Source organism: Macaca fascicularis, chromosome 14 (assembly GCF_037993035.2).
Source record: "Macaca fascicularis isolate 582-1 chromosome 14, T2T-MFA8v1.1".
NCBI classification, from domain to species: domain Eukaryota; kingdom Metazoa; phylum Chordata; class Mammalia; order Primates; family Cercopithecidae; genus Macaca; species Macaca fascicularis.
The window spans coordinates 42,717,023-42,742,840 of record NC_088388.1 but is presented as its reverse complement, the minus strand read 5'-3'; the positions used below and the strand labels follow the sequence as shown (position 1 = coordinate 42,742,840).

The window sequence follows — 25,818 nt, the reverse complement described above, 5'->3', positions numbered from 1 at the left end:
CATGGAATGTTCTTCCAATTGTGTCCTCTTTTATTTCATTGAGCAATGGTTTGTAGTTCTCCTTGAAGAGGTCCTTCACATCCCTGGTTCTGCATCTATTGAGATAACCATGTGATTTTTGTCATGGTTATGGTTATGTGATGGATTATATTTATTGATTTGCATATTTTGAACCAGCCTTGCATCCCAGGGATGAAGCCAAACTGATCATGGTTGATAAGCTTTTTGATGTACTGCTGGATTTGGTTTGCCAATATCTTACTGAGGATTTTCACATCTATGTTCGTCAGGGATATTGGTCTAAAATTCTCTTTTTTTGTTGTGTCTCTGCCAGGCTTTGCTACCAAGATAATGCTGTCTTCATAAAATGAGTTAGGGAGGATTTCCTCTTTTTCTATTGATCAGAAGTTTCAGAAGAATTGGTACCAGCTCCTCTTTCTATCTCTGGTAGAATTTGGCTGTGAATCCATCTTGTCGGGGACTTTTTTTGGTTGGTAGGCTATTAATTATTGCCTCAATTTCAGAGCCTGTTTTTGGTCTATTCAGAGATTCAACTTCTTCCTGGTTTAGTGTTGGGAGGGTGTATGTGTCCAGGAATTTATCAATTTCTTCTAGATTTTCTAGTTTATTTGCATAGAGGTGTTTATAGTATTCTCTGTTGGTAGTTTGTATTTCTGTGGTATCGGTGGTGATATCCTCTTTGTAATTTTTTTATTGCATCTATTTGATTCTTCTCTCTTTTCTTCTTTATTAGTCTTGCTAGTGGTCTATCGATTTTTTTGATTTTTCAGAAAACCAGCTCCTGGATTCACTGATTTTTGAAGGGTTTTTTTTTGTGTCTCTATATCCTTCAGTTCTGTTCTGATCTTAGTTATTTCTTGCCTTCTGCTAGCTTTTGAATGTGTTTGCTCTTGCTCTTGCTTTTCTAGTTCTTTTAATTGTGATGTTAGGGTGTCGATTTGAGATCTTTCCTGCTTTCTCTTGTGGGCATTTAGTGCTATAAATTTCCTTCTACACACTGCTTTAAATGTGTCTCAGAGACTCTGGTATGTTGTGTCTTTGTTCTCATTGGTTTCAAAGAACATCTATATTTCTGCCTTCATTTCATTATTTACCCAATAGTCATTCAGGAGCCAGTTGTTTAGTTTCCATGGAGTTGTGCAGTTTTGAGTGAGTTTCTTAATCCTGAGTTCTAATTTGATTGCACTGTGGTTCTGAGAGACAGTTTGTTGTTATTTCTTTTCTTTTAAATTTGATGAGGCGTGCTTTACTTCTAATTATGTGGTCAATTTTAGAATAAGTGTGATGTGGTGCTTAGAAAAATGTATATTCTGTTGATTTGAGGTGGAGAGTTCTGTAGATGTCTATTAGGTCTGCTTAGTGCAGAGCTGAGTTCAAGTCCTGGATATCCTTGTTAACCTTCTGTCTCATTGATCTGTCTAATTTTGACAATGGGGTGTTAAAGTCTCCCATTATTATTGTGTGGGAGTCTAAGCCTATTTGTAGGTCTCTAAGTACTTGTTTTATAAATCTGGGTGCTCCTGTGTTGGGTGCATATATATTTAGGATAGTTAGCTCTTCTTGTTGAATTGATCCCTTTACCATTATGCAATGGCCTTCTTAGTCTCTTTTGTTCTTTGTTGGTTTAAAGACTGTTTTATCAGAGACTATAATTGCAACCCCTGCTTTTTTCTTGTTTTCCATTTACTTGGCAGATCTTCCTCCATCCCTTTATTTTGAGCTTATGTGTGTGTCTGCATGTGAGATGGGTCTCCTGAATGCAGCACACTGATCAGTCTTGACTCTTTATCCAATTTGCCAGTCTGTGTCTTTTAATTGGGGCATTTATCTGATTTACATTTAAGGTTAATATTGTTATGTGTGAATTTGGTCCTGCCATTATGATGTTAGCTAGTTATTTTGCCCATTAATTGATGCAGTTTCTTTATAGCACCGATGGTCTTTACCATTTGGCATGTTTTTGCAGTGACTGGTACCAGTTGTTCCTTTCCATGTTTAGTTCTTCTTTCAGGAGGTCTTGTAAGGCAGGCCTGGTGGTGACAAAATCTCTGAGCATTTGCTTCTCTGTAGAGGATTTTATTTCTCTTTCACTTATGAAGTTTAGTTTGGCTGGATATGAAATTCTGGATTGAAATTCTTTTCTTTAAGAATGTTGAATATTGGCCTCCACTTTCTTCTGGCTTGTAAGGTTTCTGCCAAGAGATCCACTGTCAGTCTGATGGGCTTCCTTTAGGGTATAACCCAACCTTTCTCTCTAGTTGCCCTTAACATTTTTCCTTCATTTCAACCTTGGTGAATCTGACAATTATGTAACTTGGGATTGCTCTTCTCGAGGAGTATCTTTGTGGTGTTCTCTCCATTTCCTGAATTTTAATATCGGCCTGTGTTGCTAGGTTGGAGAAGTTCTGCTGGATAATATCCTGAAGTGTGTTTTCCAACTTAGTTCCATTCTCCCTGTCACTTTCAGGTACACCAATCAGATGTAGATTTGGTCTTTTCACATAGTCCCAAATTTATTGGAGGCTTCATTCGTTTTTTTTGACTCTTTTTTCTCTAAATTTGTCTTCTCACTTTATTTCATCAATTTGATCTTCATTCACTGGTACCCTTTCTTCCACTTGATCAAATCAACTATTGATTCTTTTGCATGCATCATGAAGTTCTCATACCATGGTTTTCAGCTCTATCAGGTCACTTATGGTCTTCTCCACACTGTTTATTCTAGTTAGCCATTCGTCTAACATTTTTTCAAGGTTTTTAGCTTCCTTGCAATGGGTGAGAACATGCTCCCTTAGCTCGGAGAAGTTTGTTACTATTGACCTTCTGAAGCCTACTTCTGTCAACTCATCAAATTCATTCTTTGTCCAGCTTTGTTCCATTGCTGGCGAGGAGCTACAATCCTTTGGGGGAGAAGAGGTTCTCTGGTTTTTAGAATTTTCAGCTTTTCTGCTCTGGTTTCTTCCCATCTTTGTGGTTTTATCTATCTTTGGTCTTTGATGTTAGTGTCCTACAGATGGGGTTTTGGTGTAGATGTCCTTTTTGTTGGATGTTGATGCTATTCCTTTCTGTTTGTTAATTTTCCTTCTAACAGTCAGGTCCCTCAGCTGCAGGTCTGTTGGAGTTTGCTAGAGATCCACTCCAGACCATGTTTGCCTGGCTATCACAAGTGGAGGCTGCAGAACAGCAAATATTGCTGCCTGATTCTTCCTCTTGAAGCTTTGTCCCAGAGGGGCACCTGCCTGTATGAGGTGTCCGTCAGCCCCTACTTGGAGGTGTCTCCCAGTTAGGCTACACGGGGGTCAGTGACCCACTTGAGGAGGCAGTCTATCCATTCTTAGAGCTCAAATGCCATGCTGGGAGAACCACTGCTCTCTTCAGAGCTGTCAGACAGGGATGTTTAAGTCTGCAGAAATTTCTGTTGCGTTTTGTTCAGCTATGCCCTGCCCACAGAGGTGGAATCTATAGATGCAGAAGGCCTTGCTGAGCTGTGGTGGGCTCTGCCCAGTTCAAGCTTCCTGGCTGCTTGGTTTACCCATTCAGGCCTCAGCAATGGTGGACACCCCTCCCCGTGCCAGGCTGCAGCCTCATGGGCTGATCTCAGACTGCTGTGCTAGCAGTGAGCAAGGTTCCATGGGTGTGGGATCCACCGAGCCAGGCATGGGAGAGAATCTCCTGGTCTGCCTGTTGCTAAGACCATGGGAAAAGTGCAGTATTTGGATGGAAGTGTCTAGTTTTTCAGGTACAGTCTCTCATGGCTTCCCTTGGCTAGGAAAGGGAAATTCCCCAATGCCTTGCACTTCCCAGGTAGGTGGTGCCCTGCCCTACTTTGGCTCACCCTCCTTGGGTTGCACCTACTGGTCAACCCATCCCAGTGAAATGGACTAGGTATCTCAGTTGGAAATGCAGAAATCACCCATCTTCTGTGTCGATCACCCTGGGAGCTGCAGACTGGAGATGTTCCTATTCAGCCATCATGCTGTTTCTTTCTTTTGTCCCTCGCTGAAATTTGTACTATATATAAAACATAGTACGTATTCAGGAAATATTTATTTTTAAAAAGTAAGTTGAGTCAAGATCATGGAAAATCTTGAATATGAGGCTAAGAAAATGTGGGAAATCTAGATTTTGCATGTATAGTTTCTCAGAAACTGTGCACTCATTAACATAATTAACTTTCTCAGAACCTTTGAAAGAAGAGTCAAAATTAAAAGTTCATGTTTAAAAAGTTAAATATGAAATAATTTTTAACCTTTTTTTTTTTTTTTTTTCTGAGACGGAGTCTTGCTTTGTCACCCAGCCTGGAGTGCAGTGGTGTGATCTTGGCTCACTGCAAGTTCCGCCTCCTGAGTTCACACCATTCTCCTGCCTCAGCCACCCGAGTAGCTGGGACTACAGGTGCCTGCCACCACACCCGGCTAATTTTTTTGTATTTTTAGTAGAGACGGGGTTTCACTGTGTCAGCCAGGATGGTCTCGATCTCTTGACCTTGTGATCTGCCTACCTCGGCCTCCCAAAGTGCTGGGATTACAGGCATGAGCCACTGCACCCAGCCAATTTCTAAGCATTTTTAATAAAAAAAATAAAGTGACGTGCATAGATACACAATAATCTTCCAATCACAAAATTGCTAAGTAACAAAGTAGGAATTCAAAATCTTGTCTGTACAACTTACTCTCTTATTAAATAATGCCTAAGATACTTCTATTATGAAAAACTGGGGAGCTAGTAAATATTTTTGAGCCAGAGAAAACATAGAAATAGCTGTATTTTAGAATTTTTCATATGGCAAATCAGTGTCATGATTTTGAGCAGACATATTAAAATCAGGAAGTTAAAAGACTAATGCAATGACCAAGTACATTGTATTAAATGGTATCCAGGTTAGGATAGAACCAGTGGAAATTAAAGGAAGGAATAACTTCTGTCATAAATTATATTGCAGCTTACAGTATATTTATGAGAAACTACCATGTTTTTTCCTACTGCAGAGAAAGAAAATATTTTTTAAAGAAAGGAATCACCTTATGGAAAACATAGGTCCAATACAAACTCAAAGGTATTTCAAAAAATTGATGGTGCTGTTATTTTAGTTTAGGAAATGTGCTGCAATAGCAAGACAATTTCTGACAGTGTTGTAGCTCTTCTACCTCCTAGGGTAATCCATCAAAGTAACTGCAGGCAAAAACCTTAAATGTTTGGTGTTTCCTATTTCATCAGCTGAGAACAAGCCTCACAGCAAACTATAAGGGAATGTAAGTTTAAGAATTGGGGGGAATGACTCTTTGGCAAGATTCTCCATAGGAATTCCTGAATAACTAGTACAGTGTAGGATACAGCTATGAGGAAGTTGTTACAAGGCTTAAAAATCATGTTAAATAAAACGTTAACAAAACCTAATCAGATTCATTGTTTTACACATCTGAATAATTATTTGCAAGTCAGCAGTCTTCTCTTGAGTTCCAGCAGTCTTTAAAGGTCAGAGTGGTGATTGATAGGCTATAGATGGTCTCAATAAGAATGAAAAACAAACAAAACTAAGAGAGCTGATACAATTTGACAATTGTAATAATAGATTAGGAACAAAAAATTCTGGAAAGAGGAGATATAGTTATCAATACCTTCAAAGTGCCAGGAAAAAAAAAAAAAAAAAAAAGAATAAGTTTCTTACATAATGTTCCATGGCTAGAGTAAAGTGAATGCTTTAATTTACCATTTTTTCTGCCTAATAACTGTTAAGAGGAAAGGATAAAATTGTATTTCTGTTTTATATTACTGATAACTTTTTGCTATAAAAGAAAAACTCTGTAAATATATATTTTAGAAAACATTGAAATACACTTGCCCAGACCTGAGTGCAATAAAGTGATCATAGCTGACTGCATTCTCAAATTCCTGGGCTCAAGTCATCCTCCTGCCTCAGCCTCCCAAGTAGTTAGAACTGCAGGTGCACACTACCATGCCCAGCTAATATTAAAACGTTTTTGTAGAGATGGGGGTCTCACCATTTTGCTCAGGCTTATCTCAAGCCCCTGGCCTCAAAAAATCCTCCTGCCTTGGCCACCCAAAGTTCTGAGATTATAAGCATTAGCCACCATGTCCAACTTAAGTGCACATTTTAAATGCATGAACTTTATGGTATGTAACTGATACTTTACTTTTGTGTATTTTTTTGTTTTTCAACTTTTATTTTAAATTCTAGGGTACATGTGCAGGATGTGCAAGTTTGTACATAGTTAAACATGTGCCATGTTGGTTTTCTGCAGAGATCAACCCATTACCCAGGTATTAATCCCAGCATCCATTAGCTATTCTTCCTGCTTTCCCTTCTCCAGCCCCCACAACTACAGGCACCAGTGTGTGTTGTTCCCCATCATGTGTCCATATGTTCTCCTCATTGGCTCTGACTTATAAGTGAGAGCATGCATTGTTTGGTTTTTCTGTTCTTGCTTTAGCTTGCTGAGGATAACAGCTTCCTGTTTCATCCATGTCCCTGCAAAAGACATGATCTTGTTCATTTTTATGGCTGCATAGTGTTCCATGTTGTATATGTACCACATTTTCTTTAGCCAGTTTATTGTTGATGGATATTTGGATTGACTTCATGTCTTTGCTATTGTGAACAGTGCTTCAATGAACATACACGTGCATATATCTTTATAATACAATGATTTATATTATTTTGGGTGTATAACCAGTAATGGGACTGTTGGGTGAAATGGTATTTCTGCTTCTAGATCTTTGAGAAATCACTACACTGTCTTCCACAGTGGTTGAACTGATTTACATTCCCACCAACAGTGTAAAAGTGTTCCTTTTCTTAGCAACCGCAGCAGCATCTTTTGTTTCTTGACTTTTTAATAATTGACATTCTGACTGGTAAGAGATTGTATCTCATTGTGGTTTTGATTTGCATTTCTCTAATCAGTGATGTTGAGCATTTTTTCATAAGTTTGTTGGCCGCATGTCTGTCTTCCTTTGAAAAGTGTGTGTTCCTGTCCTTTTCCTACTTCTTAATAGGGTGATTTCTTTTTTTCTTGTAAATTTGTTTAAGTACCTTGTTGACTCTGGATGTTAGGCCTTTGTCAGATGGGTAGATTGCAAAAATATTCTTTTATTATATAGGTTGCCTATTCACCCTGATGATAGTTTCTTTTGCGGTGCAAGAGCTCTTTGTTTAGATACCTTTTGTCAATTTTTGCTGTTGCTGCAATTGCTTTTGGCATTTTTGTCATGAAATCTTTGCCTGTGCTTATGTCCTGAAAGGTATTGCCTAGATTTTCTTCTAGGATTTTTATACTTTTGGGTTTTACATTTCAGTCTTTAATGCATCTTGTGTTAATTTTTGTATATAAGGTGTAAGGATGGGGTCCAGTTTTAATTTTCTGCTTATGGCTAGCCAGTTCTCCCAGCACCATTTAGTCCTTTCCCCATTGTTTGTTTTTGTCTAGTTCCTCAAAGATCAGATGGTTGTAGGTGTGTGGTCTTATTTCTGAGTTCTCTATTCTATTCCATTGGTCTATATGTCTGTTTTTGTACTAGTACCATGCTGTTTTGGTTACTGTATCCTTGTAGTATAGTTTGAAGTCAGGTAGTGTTTTGCCTAGGATTGTCCTAGATATTTGGGCTCTCTTTTGGTTCCATATGAATTTTAAAGTGGTTTCTTCTAATTCTGTGAAGAATGTCAATAGTGATTTAATAGCATTTAATCTATAAATTACTTTGGGCAGTGTGGCCATTTTCACGTTATTGATTCTTCCTATCCATGAGCATGGAATATTTTTTCATTTGTTTGTGTCCTCTATGATTTCCTTGGGCAGTGGTCTGTAGTTCATCATGAAGAGATCCTTCACTTTCTTTGTTAACTGTATTTCTAGGTATGCTATTCTCTTTGTAGCAGTTGTAAATTGGAGTTCATTCATGATTTGGCTCTCTGCTTGCCTTTTGTTGGTGTATAGAAATGCTAGCAATTTTTTCACATTGATTTTGTATCCTGAGACTTTGCTAAAGTTGCTTATCAGCTAAGAAGCTTTGGGCTGAGATGATGGGGTTTTCTAGATATAGGATCATGTCATCTGCAAACAAAGATAATTTGACTTCCTCTCTCCCTATTTCAATACCTTTTATTTGTTTCTCTTGCCTGATTGCGTGACCAGAATTTCCAATACTATATTGAATAGAAGTGGTGAGGGAGGGTATCCTTGTTTTGTGCCAGTTTTCAAGGGGAATGCGTCCAGCTTTTGCCCATTTGCTATGATATTGGCTGGGTGTTTGTCATAGATAGCTCTTATTATTTTGAGGTATGTTCCTTCAGTACCTAGTTTATTGAGAGTTTTTATCATAAAGGGATGCTGAATTTTATCAAAGGCCTTTTCTGCATCTATTAAGATAATCGTGTGGTTTTTGTCTTTAGTTCTGTTTATGTGATTAATTAAATTTATCAATTTGTGTATGTTGAGCCAACTTTGCATCCCTCCTTGGATGAAACCAACTTGATTGTGGTGGATAAGTTTTTTGATGTGCTGCTGGATTCACTTTGCCAGTATTTTATTGAGGATTTTTGCATCAAAGTTGATCAGAGATATTGGCCTGAAGTTTTCTTTTTGTTGTTGTTGTTGTGTCCCTGCCAGGTTTTGGTATCAGGATGATGCTGGCCTTATAAAATGAGTTAGGAAGGAGTCCTTCCTTTTCAATGGTTTGAAATAGTTTCAGAAGAAATGATACCAGCTCCTCTTTGTACCTCTGGTAGAATTCAGCTGTAAAGCCGCCTGATCCTGGGCTATTTATTACTACCTCAGTTTCAGAACTTGTTATTGGTCTATTCAGGGATTCAATTTCCTCCTGGTTCAGTCTTGGGAGAATGTATGTGTCCAGGAATTTATTCGTTTCTTCTAGATTTTCTAGTTTATGTTCATAGAGGTGTTCACAGTATTCTCTCACAGTTGTTTACATTTCTGTGGTCAATGATGATGTCCTCCTTATCATTTCTGATTGTGTCTATTTGGTTCTTCTCTCTTTTCTTCTTTATTAGTCTAACTAGTGGTCTATTTTATTATTCTTTTTCAAAAAAACAGCTCCTGGTTATGTTAATTTTTGGAGGGCTTTCCGTGATTCTATCTGCTTCAATTCTGCTCTGATCTTGGTTCTGTTTCTTGTTTTCTGCTAGCTTTGGGGTTTTTTTGCCCTTGGTTCTCTGGTTATTTTACTTGTGATGTTAGTTTGTTTATTTGAGATCTTTCTAGCTGTTTGATGTGGGCATTTAGCACTATAATTTTTTCTCTTCAATGCTTTAGCTACATCCCAGAGATTCTGGTACATTATCTCTTTTTTTCTCATTAATTTCAAAGAACTTTTTGATTTCTGTCTTAATTTCATTATTTACACAGTAGTCATTCAGGAGCAGGTTGTTTAATTTCCATGTAGTTGTGTGGTTTTAAGTTAGTTTTTTTAAATTTTGTGTTCTAATCTGATTGCGCTGTAGTCTGAGAGACTGTTTGTTATTGTTTCAGTTCTTTTCCATTTGCTGAGGAGTGTTTTACTTCTGATTATGTGGTCAGTTTTAGAGTAGGTGTCTGAAGTTTAAGTTCCTTGTAGACTCTGGATGTTAGAGCTTTGTGGCAATGAGAAGAATGTATATTCTGTTTTTTGGGGGGTGGAGAGTTCTGTAGATATCTATCAGGTCTACTTGATCCAGAGCTGAGTTCAGATCTTTAATATCTTTGTTAATTTTCTGTCTCAATGATCTAATATTGTCAGTGGGGTGTTAAAGCCTCACACTATTATCGTGTGGGAGTCTAAGTCTCTTTGAAAGTCTCTAAGAACTTGCTTCAAGAATCTGGGTGCTCCTGTATTGGGTGCATATATATTTAGGATAGTTAGCTCTTCTTGTTGAAGGGCTAACTTCAACCTTTACCATTAGGTAATACCCTTCTTTGTATTTTTTACTTTGTTGGTTTAAAGTCTGTTTTGTCAGAAGCTAAAATTGCGGCCCCCACTTTCTTCTGTTTTCCATTTGCTTGGTAAATTTTCCTCCAACCCTTTGTTTTGAGCCTATGTGTGTCTTTGCACGTGAGATGGGTCTCTTGAAGACAGCCTTCCAATGGTGCTTGACTCTTTATCCAGCTCACCACTCTGTGTCTTTTAATTGGGGCATTTAGCCTATTTACATTTAAGATGAATATTGTTATGTGTGAATTTGATCCTGTCATCATGATGGCAGCTGGTTATTTTGCAGACTTCTTTATGTGGTTGCTTCATAGTGTCACTGGTCTGTGGACTTCAGGGTGCTTTTGAAGTGGCTGGTAATGATTTTTCATTTCAATATTTAGTGCTTCTTTCAGGAGCTCTTGCAAGGCAAGTTTCATGGTGACACATTCCCTCAGCATTTGCTTGTCTGAAAACAATCATATTTATTTGCTTATGAAGCTTGGTTTGGGTGGATATGAAATTCTGGGTTGAAAATTCATTTTTAGAAGAATGTTGAATATTGGCCCACAATCTCTTCGCTTGTAGGGTTTCCACTGAGAGGTTTGCTGTTGTCTTATGGGCTTCCCTTTGTAGTTGATCTGGCCTTCCTCTCTGGCCACTCTTTGTATTTTTCCTTTCATTTTAACCTTGAAGAATTTGATGATTATGTGTCTCGGGGTTAATCTTCTAGTGGAATTTCTTACTGGGGTTCTCTGGATTTCCTGAATTTGAATGTTGGCCTGTTTTTCTAGGTTTGGGAAGTTCTCCTGACTGTTCTCCTAATGTATGTTTTCTAACTTCATTCAGTTCTCCCCATCTTTTTCAGCTACCCCAATCAGTCATAGGTTTAGTCTTTTTACATAATTTCATAGTTCTCAGAGGTTTTGCTTATTGTTTATTATTCTTTTTTCTCTATTCTTGTATGCCTGTTTTATTTCAGAAAGATAGTCTTCAAGCTCTTATGCTTTTTTGTGTTTGGTCTATTCAGCTTTTGATACTTGTGATTGCATTGTCAAGTTCTTGTGTTGTGTTTTTCAGCTCCATCAGGTCAGTTATGTTCCTGTCAAAACTGGCTATTCTGGTTATCAGCTCCTGTATTGTTTTATCATGATTCTCAGCTTCTTTTCATTGGGTTACAACATGCTCCATTATTTTAGCAAAGTTCATTATTATCTACCTTCAGAAGCCTAATTCTGTCAATTCAGTCATCTCAGCCTCAGCTCAGTTATGTGACCTTGCTGCAGAGGTGTTGCAGTCACTTGGAGAAGAAGAGGAACTCTGGGTTTTTGAGTTTTCAGCATCTTTGCATTGATTCTTTGTAATCTTTGTGGGTTTATTTACCTTTGATTTTTGAGGTTGCTGACCTTTGAATGGGATTTTTATGTGGTCTTTTCTGTTGATGTTGTTTTTGTTGTTGCTTTCTGTTTGTTTATTTTTCTTTTAATAGTTGGGTCATTCTTCTCTAGTGCTGCTAGTTTGCTGGGGTCCATTCCAGACCCTAGATGCCTTAGTTCCTCCCACACCTGGAGGTGTCACCAGTGAAGGATGCAAAACAGCAAAGATGGCAGTCTGCTCCTTCCTCTGGGAGCTCTGTCCCAGGGAGCTACCAATCTGATGCTGGCTGGAACACTCTTGTAGGAGATGTTTGGAGACCCCTGTTGGGAGGTGTCACCCAGTCAGGAGGAATAGGATCAGGGACCCACTTAAAGAAGCGGCCTGGCTGCCCACAGAGCAAGTGCACTGTGCTAACTGCCTGGACTCTTCAGAGCCAGCAGACTGGACAGACTAAGTAAACTGAACCACCAAGACAGTGACTGCCCCTCCCCTCAGGAATTCTGTATAACCCTGGCTATGGTTGCTGAAATTCCTCACAGGGAGGCCCTACCTAGTGAGGAGGGATGGATTGGGGTCCCACTTAACAAAGTGGTCTGGCCACAATCAGGCACAAGAGCTGGGCTGCACTGAGGGGACCTGCTCCCAGTCCCCAGTGCAGGCAGGCTAGAGTCACCAACTGGAACAGCAGAGATGGTGGCTGCCCCTCTCCCTGGGAACTCTGTTCATCTCAGGCTGTCTCCAGCCTGCTGCCACTGGCCAGCTGGAATTCCAAGCTGGTGGGTCTTACCTTGTGAAGTGCCATAGCAGTGGGGCCTGCAGAATGACATCACTTGGCTTTCTTGATTCAGCCCCCTTCCTAGGGGAATGCATAGATAGATACCCTGCCTTGCTGGACTTTCTGAGGCTGGAATATGCAAAACTCCTGGGTCTTCCTGCATGTCTGAGTGAGCTAGTGAGTGTTTTCACCAAGACTTGCATATTTCTGTGCTTTGGACCCAAGGCCATGATGGCATGGGCTCACAAGGTGATCTTCTGATATGTGGGTTGCACAGATCCATACAAAAAGCGTGCTTTCCCGGGCAGGGTTGCACAGTCACTCGTTGCCTTCCTTGGTTGAAGGTGGGGGCTCCCATTACTCTGTGACACTCCCCAGTGGGCCAATGTCCTGTTTTTCCTCACTCTCTCTGGGTAAAGCCATCTATCTACTCAGCCCCAATGTGAGAATCTGGATACTTCAGTTGAAGGCACAGGATTCACTTGCTGTTTTTATTGCTTTTTGTGAGAGTTACAGACTGAAGCTGCTTCTAAGAGGCCATCTTGGCCACAACCTCTAACTTATACTTTAATGAAGCTATTAGCCAAAAACATAACTGATTCAGATAAAAATTAAATAAGTAAGTACACATGACAGCTGATATGGTTTGGCTGTGTCCCCACTCTAATCTCATCTTGAATTGTAACTCCCACAATTACCATGTGTTATGGGAAGAACTCAGTGAGAGATGACTGAATTATGGGGGTGGAATTTTTCTGCACTCTTCTTGTGATAGTGAATGAGTCTCACAAGATCTGAGCATTTAAAAGGGGAGTTTCCCTGCAAAAGCTCTTTCTCTTTGCCTGCTGCCATCCATGTAAGATGTGATTGCTTCTCCTTGCTTTCCACCATGATTGTGAGACCTCCCCAGCCACATGGAACTGTAAGTTCATTAAACCTCTCTTTCTTTTGTAAATTGCCCAGTCTTGGGTATGTCTTTATCAACAGTATGAAAACAAGTACAGTAAACTAATACAGTAAATTGGTACTAGTAGAGTGGGGCTTTGCTTAAGAGATACCTGAAAATGTGAAAGTGACTTTGGAACTGGGTAACAGGCAGAGGTTTGAACAGTTTGGAGAGCTCAGAAGATAGAAAAATGTAGGAAAATTTGGAACTTCTAGAGACTTGTTGAATGACTTTGACAAAAATGCCAACATTGATATGAGCATTAAGTTCCAGGCTGAAGTGGTCTCAGATGGAGATGAGAAACTTATTGGGAACGGGAGTAAATGTGACTCTTGTTATGTTTTAGCAAAGAGACTGGTGACATTTTGCCCCTACCCTCGAGATTTGGGAATATGAGTCTTTGACAAAAATGCCAACATTGATATGAGCATTAAGTTCTAGGCTGAAGTGGTCTCAGATGGAGATGAGAAACTTATTGGGAACGGGAGCAAATGTGACTCTTGTTATGTTTTAGCAAAGAGACTGGTGACATTTTGCCCCTACCCTCGATATTTGGGAATATGAGTTAGGGTATCTAGCAGAAGAAATTTCTAAGCAGCAAAGCATTCATGATGTGACTTGGGTGTCTTTAAAGGCATTCAGTTTTACAATGGAAGCAGAGCATAAAAATTCAGAAAATTTGCAGCCTGACAATGAGATATAAAAGTAAATCCTGTTTCCTGAGGAGAAATTCAAGCTGGCTATAGGCATTTGCATAAGTAACAATTAGGTAAATGCTGTGTGCAGCCTAGGGACTTGCTGTCCTGTGTCAGTCACTCCAGCCATGGCTTAAAGCGGCCAAGGTAGAGCTTGGGCCGTGAGTTCATAGGATGCAAGACTCAAGCCTTGGCAGCTTCCATGTGGTACTGAGCCTGCAAGTACACAGAAGTCAAGAATTAAGGTTTAGGAACCTCTGCCTAGATTTCAGAGGCTGTATGCAAATGCCTGGATGTCAAGGCAGAAGCTTACTGCAGGGGTGGGGCTCTCATGGAGAACCTCTGCTAGGACAGTATGGAAGGGAAATGTATGGTTGGAACCCTCACACAGAGTCTCTACTGGGGCACTACCTAGTGGAGCATTATAAAGATAGCCACCATCCTCCAGACCCCAGAATGTTAGATCCACCCACAGCTTGCACTGTGTACCTGGAAAAGCCACAAACACTCAACACCAGCCTGTGAAAGTAGCTGGGAGAGAGGCTGTACTTTGCAGAGCCACAGGGGCAGAGCTGCCCAAGACCATGGGTACCTACCTCTTGCATCAGCATGATCTGAACATGAGTCATGGAGTCAAAGGAGATCACTTTGGCTTTAAGATTTGACTGTCCTGCTGGATTACAGACTTGCACGGGGCCTGTAGCCCCTTTCTTTTTGGCCAATTTCTCACATTTGGAATGGCTGTATTGACCCAATGCCTGTACTCTTATTGTATCTAGGAAGTAACTAACTTCCTTTTGATTTACAGGCTCATAGGCTGAAAAGACTTGCCTTGTCTCACATGAGATGTTGGACTATGGACTTTTGAGTTAATGCGGAAATGCATTAAGAATTTGGAGTGCTGTTAGGAAGACATGATTGGTTTTGAAATGTAAAAAGGATGCTAGATTTTGGAGGGGCCAGTGACAGAATGATGTGGTTTGGCTGTGTCCCCACCCAAATCTCATCTTGAATTGTAACTCTCACAATTCACATGTGTCATGGGAGGAACTCAGTGGGAAGTAATTGAATTATGGAGGCGGATCTTTCCTGCACTGTTGTCATGATAGTGAATGAGTGTCATGAGATTTGATGATTTTAAAATCAGAAGTTTTCCTGCAGAAGCTCCCTCTTTTTTACCTGCTGCCATTTACCCAAGATGTGACTTGCTCCTCCTTGCCTTCTGCAGTGATTGTGAGGCCTTCCCAGCCACATGGAACTGTGAGTCCAATTAAACCTCTTTTTCTTTGCAATTTACCCAGTCTCAGGCATGTCGGCATGTCTTTATCAGCAGCTTGAAAACTGACTAATATAACAACTGAAGCTAAAGAAAAACTTTTGGTTTATGCAAAAATGTGATATTACAATTAGAAATTTTTATATGAGAATTAATTTCCTGGGAAATAAAAGAGATACATATTTATATCTAAGAGTCAATGTATATGGACTGAAATCTTCATTGCAGAATTACTCCTAAGAGTAGAAAATTAGAAACAACCGAAATGTCCCAAACTGAAAAATTAAGTATATGGTTTACGCTGAATGACTTTCCAAGTTAGCTAAATAGTGAGGTTTGAAGGTCGATTTTCCAAGAGTATCTCCACTTCTGACACAAGTTGAAAGTTCAGGAAATTCCCAAAATTACTCCTGATTTTCGTAATTCATTACACTGAATCACAGAACTCACTGAAAGCTATTATAATCACGATTGCAGTTTATTACAAAGAAAATTTACAGATTGAAATGAGCCAAAGGAAGAGATGCACAGGATAAGGTCTGTGAAGGTTACAAACATGAAGCTTTTGTTGTCCTCAGAGTGTGTTACTTTCCTGTTATTGATCTGTGACAATGGGCATTGAGGATTGTCACCCAGGGAATCCCAGCTGAACATCAGTATTCAGCCTTTAGGTTGACTAATACAGCATGACCCAAAGTCCAAACCCTAAATCACATGGTTGATTTTTCGAGATGTGAGCAATACTTACCCTATTATAATAGGTATAGGGTTAGCCGCACCTGAAGCAAAGATACTCCTATTATGTGTGACGTAGATTACCTCCCAGAAGCCAAGGACAAAGTACGGACAGAGCTCTTTTTATGAAGGTCAAATTCTGTGCATTATATACAGTGACATATTAGGTAAGCAAGTAGCAAAAAGTTAAATATGGAATAATTTCTGAACACTTGAAAAGGTCTAGTAGGAAAACATGGAAAAAAAAGAAATGTGATTTTTTTTTCCATGAAGGGCTTGAGAAATATCTTTTCTTTTTATCATTTTAATTTTTATTTTACATTATTCTAACAGCAAATATTTTGCTTTGATTATTTCAAAATAAAAATATGTGAGTAATATGAAATAATGAAAGTCCTTTGCATAAGGTGTTCAGTTTTACTATTATTGGTTTAAATACCAGTTTTCACCACCCTACTATGAGCTCCTTGAGAGCAAGAGCAATGTCAAATTCATGTCAGTATTCCTGTTACCTGACATGCCCCCAAAACCAAAAGTTACTGAATAGCATTTTACTAGAAAGCGAAGGGGTTAAGAGCATGAACTTCGAATCTGGACTACCCGAATTTAATTCAGCTCTGCCAGTTACAAACTGTGTAACTTTGGTGCAAGTTTCTTTATCTCTCTGAGCCTTGAGATTCTCATATATGAAACGTGTATAATAACAATATCCACCTCACAGGATTGTTGTAAAAATTACATGTGCTGGTATATGTGAAGTATACAGAACAATGCTGGAACATTGGAAGTGTCCAATAAATGCTTGCTACAAGTAGTGGAGGAATGAAAGCTCTGTAATCCCTGTAAAAGTCTCCTTCTCACAAATATTCCATTTGTCTTCCTGGTTTCCTAAAATTTCCATACTAATTTTTTATGATAATGAAGTATTACACTGGAACGATCCTCACCTGAGAATACTTTGTGCATCCAAGTTGTGGGGAAATGCTATATAACATGAGAAATTGTAATGACAGGAAAGGGAGTGCAATTTGCACACCTGGGAGCCTTCACTGGGAGCCTTTAAGTGAAGTATCACAGTGAAGGTGTTGGGTTCTGGAGGGAAACAAAGCTACTGGGAGAATCCACCAAATGGATTTAGTAATTGGGCAACAAATAAAAGGGAATCAAAATCAAAAGTGACCCATTTTATAATATCACCTAGAATCAGCTCCTGGAATTAATTTTCTTTTTTTTTTTCTTTTTCTTTCTTTTTTTTTTTTTTTTGTTGAGATGGAGTCTCACTCTGTCACTCAGGCTGGAGTACAGTGGCACAATCTCGGCTCACTGCAATCTCCACCTCCTGGGTTCAAGCAATTCTCCTGCCTCAGCCTCCCGAGTAGCTGGGACTATAGGCGCATGCTGCCATGCCCAGCTAATTTTTTGTATTTTAGTAGAGATGGGCTTTCACTGTGTTTCCCAGTCTGGTCACAAACTCCTGAGCTCAGGCAATCTGCCCGCTTTGGCCTCCCAAAGTGCTGGGATGACAGGCGTGAGCCACTGCGCCTGGCTGGAATTAATTTTCAAACTAAAAATATTATGTGGGCTCTAACAAGCTGAACATCTTAATTTTAGATTTGCCACAAAACTCACATTAATTATTCCTCTCATGTGCTTTGAAAGATTGGAATTGCTGTCATAAAGAACCCCTAATCTTCAACACCCCAAATAATCTGACTTACAACTTAATTTGTCTCAATAAACATTTACTCACGAAGAAGTGAAGTTAGTCTCTTGTGACATACTTGGATAAATAAGTCATGGTTTCTGTTCTGATTCTTACTTTAAAAACACAGCTGTATTCTATTTGAAGCTATATTATTTTAGATTGGTAAATTTCAGTTGCCATAGCAAAAGCTGTAGCAATCTTTCGGTCTTCTTTAAAGGCCAGTAGATTCAAAGTGGGCGTATATATGACAGCAGACATTCTTGATGTTGAGGTGCTGGTTTTAAAACATGAAGAATTAGAAAGAGAGGGTATCCAAATAAATACTATCTCCCTCTTTCCCAAATCTAGAATATTATCCCCACTTTCAACAGTTTTTAAACTTGTTGCATTTAAAGGTAGAAATTGGTATAAAGCATGGATGCTAAAAAGGCCTACGAAATTCTTCAATTATTTTCAATCAAATGCACTGATATTATGTTCCTTATGCCATTTCATTACATTAGTTCATCATTTTAGACTAAATTAGAGATTTTAGTTCAAATATTGATTTTAAACAAATGCTAAATCAATTTTATGCATGTATAATGCAGCATTTTTTGAGCATCTAAAATGTACAAAGCACATTAGCTTTTTTTGCAAACAGCACTTTGATAGTACCAACAGGTATGTATGCACATTGCTCAGTAACATATCAATACACTTAGACAGTTGTGTTTGCAGCAGAGAAAGAGTTTGATGATTACAGGACACCAAGTGAAGAGGTAGGAAGAAACCCTCAAATTCATTTCCCCGAAGAGTTTTGAGCTAGGGTTTTAAAGGGGATTGTGGAGGATAAGGGGCTACAAAATTAAGGTCATTGATTTGTCATAGTAAGGAGTATTAAATCACCAGGATGTGGAAACTGAATTCTTTGGTAAGTCAGCTTCTCGTGGGGTCCTTCAGACAGCTGCTGTCAGTAGTTTCATCGATATGCAGGACCTAGAAGAATGTCTTAAATAGAAAATTCGACGTTTCAAAACATTCAAGTTGTTATCTATAGAGCAGATGGGGCGGGGGTTGCTATAATCCTGTGACAGAGTCTACATGATAGTCAGCAAACTTGAGAAGCAGGTCAGAGAGCAACTGACCTAATGATTAATGCTGAATATGCTGCCAGCTTGGTTTATCTTTTCTCCCTCTCCCTTTTTACCTGACTAATTTAATAAAGTTTATAGGGATAATTTTAGCGACAGAATTTAAGAACTACAAAAAGTAATGTGATTAAGATATAGTCATAACATCAAGATAAAAATAGATTAGTAATTGACTGAGTGTATGACAAATATAGTTTGATAACAGAAACATGCCATTGGTAGAGTTAAGTAAGAGGAGGGAATCATAAACTATGGGTCCACCTGAAACCCACCCATTTTTCCAGCAAGCTGATGTCCACAGAAGTGAAGCTTGAGAAACTTGTACAATAAGACATACCTGCTTCCTGTTAGTTAACCCCTTTTTCTTGCACTTCCTGTTTTCCTCCCCTGTTTTAAAAACTCCTAACTTTAGTTGGGCATGAAGGACGATGAACAGATTTGAGGCTTATCTCTTGTTTCTACAGCTGACATCACCCATAATAAAGCCTTCTTTCCTTGCGATACTTTTTGTCTCAGTAATTGTCTTTCTCTGCAGTGAACAACAGGACTAAATCAAATTCCTAGCATTTGGTAACAACACCAGACTCTGCAACGGTACCTCTTTCACTCTGTTCCATGCTTTATATGTGCAATTCATACTAAAATAATTACAGTGACATTAACAAGTCATGCTCTTGCAACTCCGTGCCTTTGTAAAAGCTGCTCTTTCTTCTTGGAAGATCTATTTCCTTATACTTTCTTCACTTGTTTCAACTTTTTTTTTTAATTTATTTATTATTATTATACTTTAAGTTGTAGGGTACATGTGCATAACGTGCAGGTTTGTTACATATGTATACTTGTGCCATGTTGGTGTGCTGCACCCATCAACTCGTCATTTACATCAGGTATAACTCCCAGTGCAATCCCTCCCCCCTCCCCCCTCCCCATGATAGGCCCCGGTGTGTGATGTTCCCCTTCCCGAGTCCAAGTGATCTCATTGTTCAGTTCCCACCTATGAGTGAGAACATGCGGTGTTTGGTTTTCTGTTCTTGTGATAGTTTGCTAAGAATGATGGTTTCCAGCTGCATCCATGTCCCTACAAAGGACACAAACTCATCCTTTTTGATGGCTGCATAGTATTCCATGGTGTATATGTGCCACATTTTCTTAATCCAATCTGTCACTGATGGACATTTGGGTTGATTCCAAGTCTTTGCTATTGTGAATAGTGCTGCAATAAACATACGTGTGCATGTGTCTTTATAGCAGCATAACTTATAATCCTTTGGATATATACCCAGTAATGGGATGGCTGGGTCATATGGTACATCAAGTTCTAGATCCTTGAGGAATCGCCATACTGTTTTCCATAATGGTTGAACTAGTTTACAATCCCACCAACAGTGTAAAAGCGTTCCTATTTCTCCACATCCTCTCCAGCACCTGTTGTTTCATGACTTTTGAATGATCGCCATTCTAACCGGTGTGAGATGGTATCTCATTGTGGTTTTGATTTGCATTTCTCTGATGGCCAGTGATAATGAGCATTTTTTCATGTGTCTGTTGGCTGTATGAATGTCTTCTTTTGAGAAATGTCTGTTCATATCCTTTGCCCACTTTTTGATGGGGTTGTTTGTTTTTTTCTTGTAAATTTGTTTGAGTTCTTTGTAGGTTCTGGATATGAGCCCTTTGTCAGATGAGTAGATTGCAAAAATTTTCTCTCATTCTGTAGGTTGCCTGTTCACTCTGATGGTAGTTTCTTTTGCTGTGCAGAAGCTCTTTAGTTTAATGAGATCCCATTTGTCAATTTTGGCTTTTGCTGCCGTTGCTTTTGGTGTTTTAGACATGAAGTCTTTGCCCATGCATATGTCCTGAATGGTACTACCTAGGTTTTCCTCTAGGACTTTGATGGTATTAGGTCTAACATTTAAGTCTCTAATCCATCTTGAATTAATTTTCGTATAAGGAGTAAGGAAAGGATCCAGTTTCAGCTTTCTACTTATGGCTAGCTAATTTCGCAGCACCATTTATTAAATAGGGAATCCTTTCCCCATTTCTTGTTTCTCTCAGGTTTGTCAAAGATCAGATGGCTGTAGATGTGTGGTATTATTTCTGAGGACTCTGTTCTGTTCCATTGGTCTACATCTCTGTTTTGGTACCAGTACCATGCTATTTTGGTTACTGTAGCCTTGTAGTATAGTTTGAAGTCAGGTAGCGTGATGCCTCCAGCTTTGTTCTTTTGACTCAGGATTGTCTTGGAGATGCGGGCTCTTTTTTGGTTCCATATGAACTTTAAAGTAGTTTTTTCCAATTCTGTGAAGAAACTCATTGGTAGCTTGATGGGGATGGCATTGAATCTATAAATTACCTTGGGCAGTATGGCCATTTTCACGATATTGATTCTTCCTATCCATGAGCATGGTATGTTCTTCCATTTGTTTGTGTCCTCTTTTATTTCACTGAGCAGTGGTTTGTAGATCTCCTTGAAGAGGTCCTTTACATCCCTTGTAAGTTGGATTCCTAGGTATTTTATTCTCTTTGAAGCAATTGTGAATGGAAGTTCATTCCTGATTTGGCTCTCTGTTTGTCTGTTACTGGTGTATACGAATGCTTGTGATTTTTGCACATTAATTTTGTATCCTGAGACTTTGCTGAAGTTGCTTATCAGCTTAAGGAGATTTTGGGCTGAGACAATGGGGTTTTCTAAATATACAATCATGTCATCTGCAAACAGGGACAATTTGACTTCTTCTTTTCCTAACTGAATACGCTTGATTTCTTTCTCTTGCCTGATTGCCCTAGCCAGAACTTCCAACTCTATGTTGAATAGGAGTGGTGAGAGAGGGCATCCCTGTCTTGTGCCAGTTTTCAAAGGGAATTTTTCCAGTTTTTGCCCATTCAGTATGATATTGGCTGTGGGTTTGTCATAAATAGCTCTTATTATTTTGAGGTACGTTCCATCAATACCGAAATTATTGAGCATTTTTACCATGAAGGGCTGTTGAATTTTGTCAAAAGCCTTTTCTGCATCTATTGAGATAATCATGTGGTTCTTGTCTTTGGTTCTGTTTATATGCTGGATTATGTTTCTTGATTTGCGAATGTTGAACCAGCCTTGCATCCCAGGGATGAAGCCCACTTGATCATGGTGGATAAGCTTTTTATGTGTTGCTGAATCCGGTTTGCCAGTATTTTATTGAGGATTTTTGCATCGATGTTCATCAGAGATATTGGTCTAAAATTCTCTTTTTTTGTTGTGTCTCTGCCAGGCTTTGGTATCAGGATGATGTTGGCCTCATAAAATGAGTTAGGGAGGATTCCCTCTTTTTCTATTGATTGGAATAGTTTCAGAAGGAATGGTACCAACTCCTCCTTGTACCTCTGGTAGAATTCAGCTGTGAATCCATCTGGTCCTGGACTTTTTTTGGTTGGTAGGCTATTAATTATTGCCTCAATTTCAGAGCCTGCTATTGGTCTATTCAGGGATTCAACTTCTTCCTGGTTTAGTCTTGGGAGAGTGTAAGTGTCCAGGAAATTATCCATTTCTTGTAGATTTTCCAGTTTATTTGCGTAGAGGTGTTTATAGTATTCTCTGATGGTAGTTTGTATTTCTGTGGGGTCGGTGGTGATATCCCCTTTATCATTTTTAATTGCGTCGATTTGATTCTTCTCTCTTTTCTTCTTTATTAGTCTTGCTAGTGGTCTGTCAATTTTGTTGATCTTTTCAAAAAACCAACTCCTGGATTCATTGATTTTTTGGAGAGTTTTTTGTGTCTCTATCTCCTTCAGTTCTGCTCTGATCTTAGTTATTTCTTGCCTTCTGCTAGCTTTCGAATGTGTTTGCTCTTGCTTCTCTAGTTCTTTTAATTGCGATGTTAGAGTGTCAATTTTAGATCTTTCCTGCTTTCTCTTGTGGGCATTTAGTGCTATAAATTTCCCTCTACACACTGCTTTAAATGTGTCCCAGAGATTCTGGTATGTTGTATCTTTGTTCTCATTGGTTTCAAAGAACATCTTTATTTCTGCCTTCATTTTGTTATGTACCCAGTAGTCATTCAGGAGCAGGTTGTTCAGTTTCCATGTAGTTGAGCGGTTTTGATTGAGTTTCTTAGTCCTGAGTTCTAGTTTGATTGCACTGTGGTCTGAGAGACAGTTTGTTATAATTTCTGTTCTTGTACATTTGCTGAGGAGTGCTTTACTTCCAATTACGTGGTCGATTTTGGAGTAAGTACGCTGTGGTGCTGAGAAGAATGTATATTCTGTTGATTTGGGGTGCAGAGTTCTCTAGATGTCTATTAGGTCTGCTTGCTGCAGAGATAAGTTCAATTCCTGTATATCCTTGTTAACTTTCTGTCTCGTTGATCTGTCTAATGTTGACAGTGGAGTGTTGAAGTCTCCCATTATTATTGTATGGGAGTCTAAGTCTCTTTGTAAGTCTCTAAGGACTTGCTTGATGAATCTGGGTGCTCCTGTATTGGGCGCATATATATTTAGGATAGTTAGCTCTTCCTGTTGAATTGATCCCTTTACCATTATGTAATGGCATTCTTTGTCTCTTTTGATCTTTGTTGGTTTAAAGTCTGTTTTATCAGAGACTAGTATTGCAACCCCCGCTTTTTTTTGTTCTCCATTTGCTTGGTAAATCTTCCTCCATCCCTTTATTTTGAGCCTATGTATGTCTCTGCGTGTGAGATGGGTCTCCTGAATACAGCAGACTGATGGGTCTTGACTCTTTATCCAGCTTGCCAGTCTGTGTCTTTTAATTGGAGCATTTAGTCCATTTACATTTAAGGTTAAGATTGTTATGTGTGAACTTGATCCTGCCATTATGATATTAACTGGTTATTTTGCTCGTTAGTTGATGCAGTTTCTTCCTAGCCTCGATGGTCTTTACATTTTGGCATGTTTTTGCAATGGCTGGTACCGGTTGTTCCTTTCCATGTTGAGTGCTTCCTTCAGGGTCTCTTGGAAGGCAGGCCTAGTGGTGACAAAATCTCTAAGCATTTGCTTATCTGTAAAGGATTTTATTTCTCCTTCACTTATGAAACTTAGTTTGGCTGGATATGAAATTCTGGGTTTAAAATTCTTTTATTTAAGAATGTTGAATATTGGCCCCCACTCTCTTCTGGCTTGGAGAGTTTCTGCCGAGAGATCTGCTGTTAGTCTGATGGGCTTCCCTTTGTGGGTAACCCGACCTTTCTCTCTGGCTGCCCTTAAGATTTTTTCCTTCATTTCAACTTTGGTGAATCTGGCAATTATGTGTCTTGGAGTTGCTCTTCTCGAGGAGTATCTTTGTGGCGTTCTCTGTATTTCCTGGATTTGAATGTTGGCCTGCCCTACTAGGTTGGGGAAGTTCTCCTGGATGATATCCTGAAGAGTGTTTTCCAACTTGGTTCCATTTTCCCCCTCACTTTCAGGCACCCCAATCAGACGTAGATTTGGTCTTTTTACATAATCCCATACTTCTTGCAGGCTTTGTTCATTTCTTTTTCTTCTTTTTTCTTTCGGTTTCTCTTCTCGCTTCATTTCATTCATTTGATCCTCAATCGCAGATACTCTTTCTTCCAGTTGATTGAGTCGGTTACTGAAGCTTGTGCATTTGTCACGTATTTCTCATGTCATGGTTTTCATCTCTTTCATTTCGTTTATGACCTACTCTGCATTAATTACTCTAGCCATCAATTCTTCCACTTTTTTTTCAAGATTTTTAGTTTCTTTGCGCTGGGTACGTAATTCCTCCTTTAGCTCTGAGAAATTTGATGGACTGAAGCCTTCTTCTCTCATCTCATCAAAGTCATTCTCCGTCCAGCTTTGATCCGTTGCTGGTGATGAGCTGCGCTCCTTTGCCGGGGGAGATGCGCTCTTATTTTTTGAATTTCCAGCTTTTCTGCCCTGCTTTTTGCCCATCTTTGTGGTTTTATCTGCCTCTGGTCTTTGATGATGGTGATGTACTGATGGGGTTTTGGTGTAGGTGTCCTTCCTGTTTGATAGTTTTCGTTCTAACAGTCAGGACCCTCAGCTGTAGGTCTGTTGGAGATTGCTTGAGGTCCACTCCAGACCCTGTGTGCCTGGGTATCAGCAGCAGAGGCTGCAGAAGATAGAATATTTCTGAACAGCGAGTGTACCTGTCTGATTCTTGCTTTGGAAGCTTCCTCTCAGGGGTGTACTCCACCCTGTGAGGTGTGGGGTGTCAGACTGCCCCTAGTGGGGGATGTCTCCCAGTTAGGCTACTCAGGGGTCAGGGACCCACTTGAGCAGGCAGTCTGTCCCTTCTCAGATCTCAACCTCCGTGTTGGGAGATCCACTGCTCTCTTCAAAGCTGTCAGACAGAGTCGTTTGCGTCTGCAGAGGTTTCGGCTGCGTTTGTTATTGCCCTGTCCCCAGAGTTGGAGTCTACAGAGACAGGCAGGTTTCCTTGAGCTGCTGTGAGCTCCACCCAGTTCGAGCTTCCCAGCAGCTTTGTTTACCTACTTAAGCCTCAGCAATGGTGGGCGCCCCTCCCCCAGCCTCGCTGCTGCCTTGCCGGTAGATCACAGACTGCTGTGCTAGCAATGAGGGAGGCTCCGTGGGTGTGGGACCCTCCCGGCCAGGTGTGGGATATGATCTCCTGGTGTGCCTGTTTGCTTAAAGCGCAGTATTGGGGTGGGAGTTACCCGATTTTCCAGGTGTTGTGTGTCTCAGTTCCCCTGGCTAGGAAAAGGGATTCCCTTCCCCTTTGCGCTTCCCAGGTGAGGCAATGCCTCGCCCTGCTTCAGCTCTCACTGGTCGGGCTGCAGCAGCTGACCAGCACCAATTGTCCGGCACTCCCCAGTGAGATGAACCCAGTACCTCAGTTGAAAATGCAGAAATCACCAGTCTTCTGTGTCGCTGGCGCTGGGAGTTGGAGACTGGAGCTGTTCCTATTCGGCCATCTTGCTCCGCCCTTCTCCTGTTTCAACTTTTATTAATTTTTGAGACTTGGTTTTGGTTTTATGTCTTGGGGAAATGTTTTCTGAAAATTCCAAACTGTGATACCTGCTCCTTTGATGTGCTTCCAATGTCTTTTGTTCTTTTCTGTACCCAGGAAACATCAAACTTTTTTTTTTATGAGTCAACTTAACATTTCTTTCTCCTAAACTTGAAAGTAACCTGATACTAGGTTCTGATCTTTAATGCAACACTATGTGTCCTCAGTAACAGAATACCCGGTGCCTTATATCTAATCAAAATTTGTTTATCAAATAAATGTACCAATGACTTGATTAAGTAAGGA

At 39.7% G+C, this 25,818-nt stretch overlaps 1 long non-coding RNA gene across 4 annotated transcripts in view; it reads left to right on the top strand.

Annotated features, from left to right (window-relative positions):
- The window catches only part of LOC102139027 (uncharacterized), a 352,230-nt gene that overhangs the window by 119,355 nt on the left and 207,057 nt on the right, over positions 1 to 25,818 (top strand). The gene's annotated exons all lie outside the window — the stretch shown is intronic.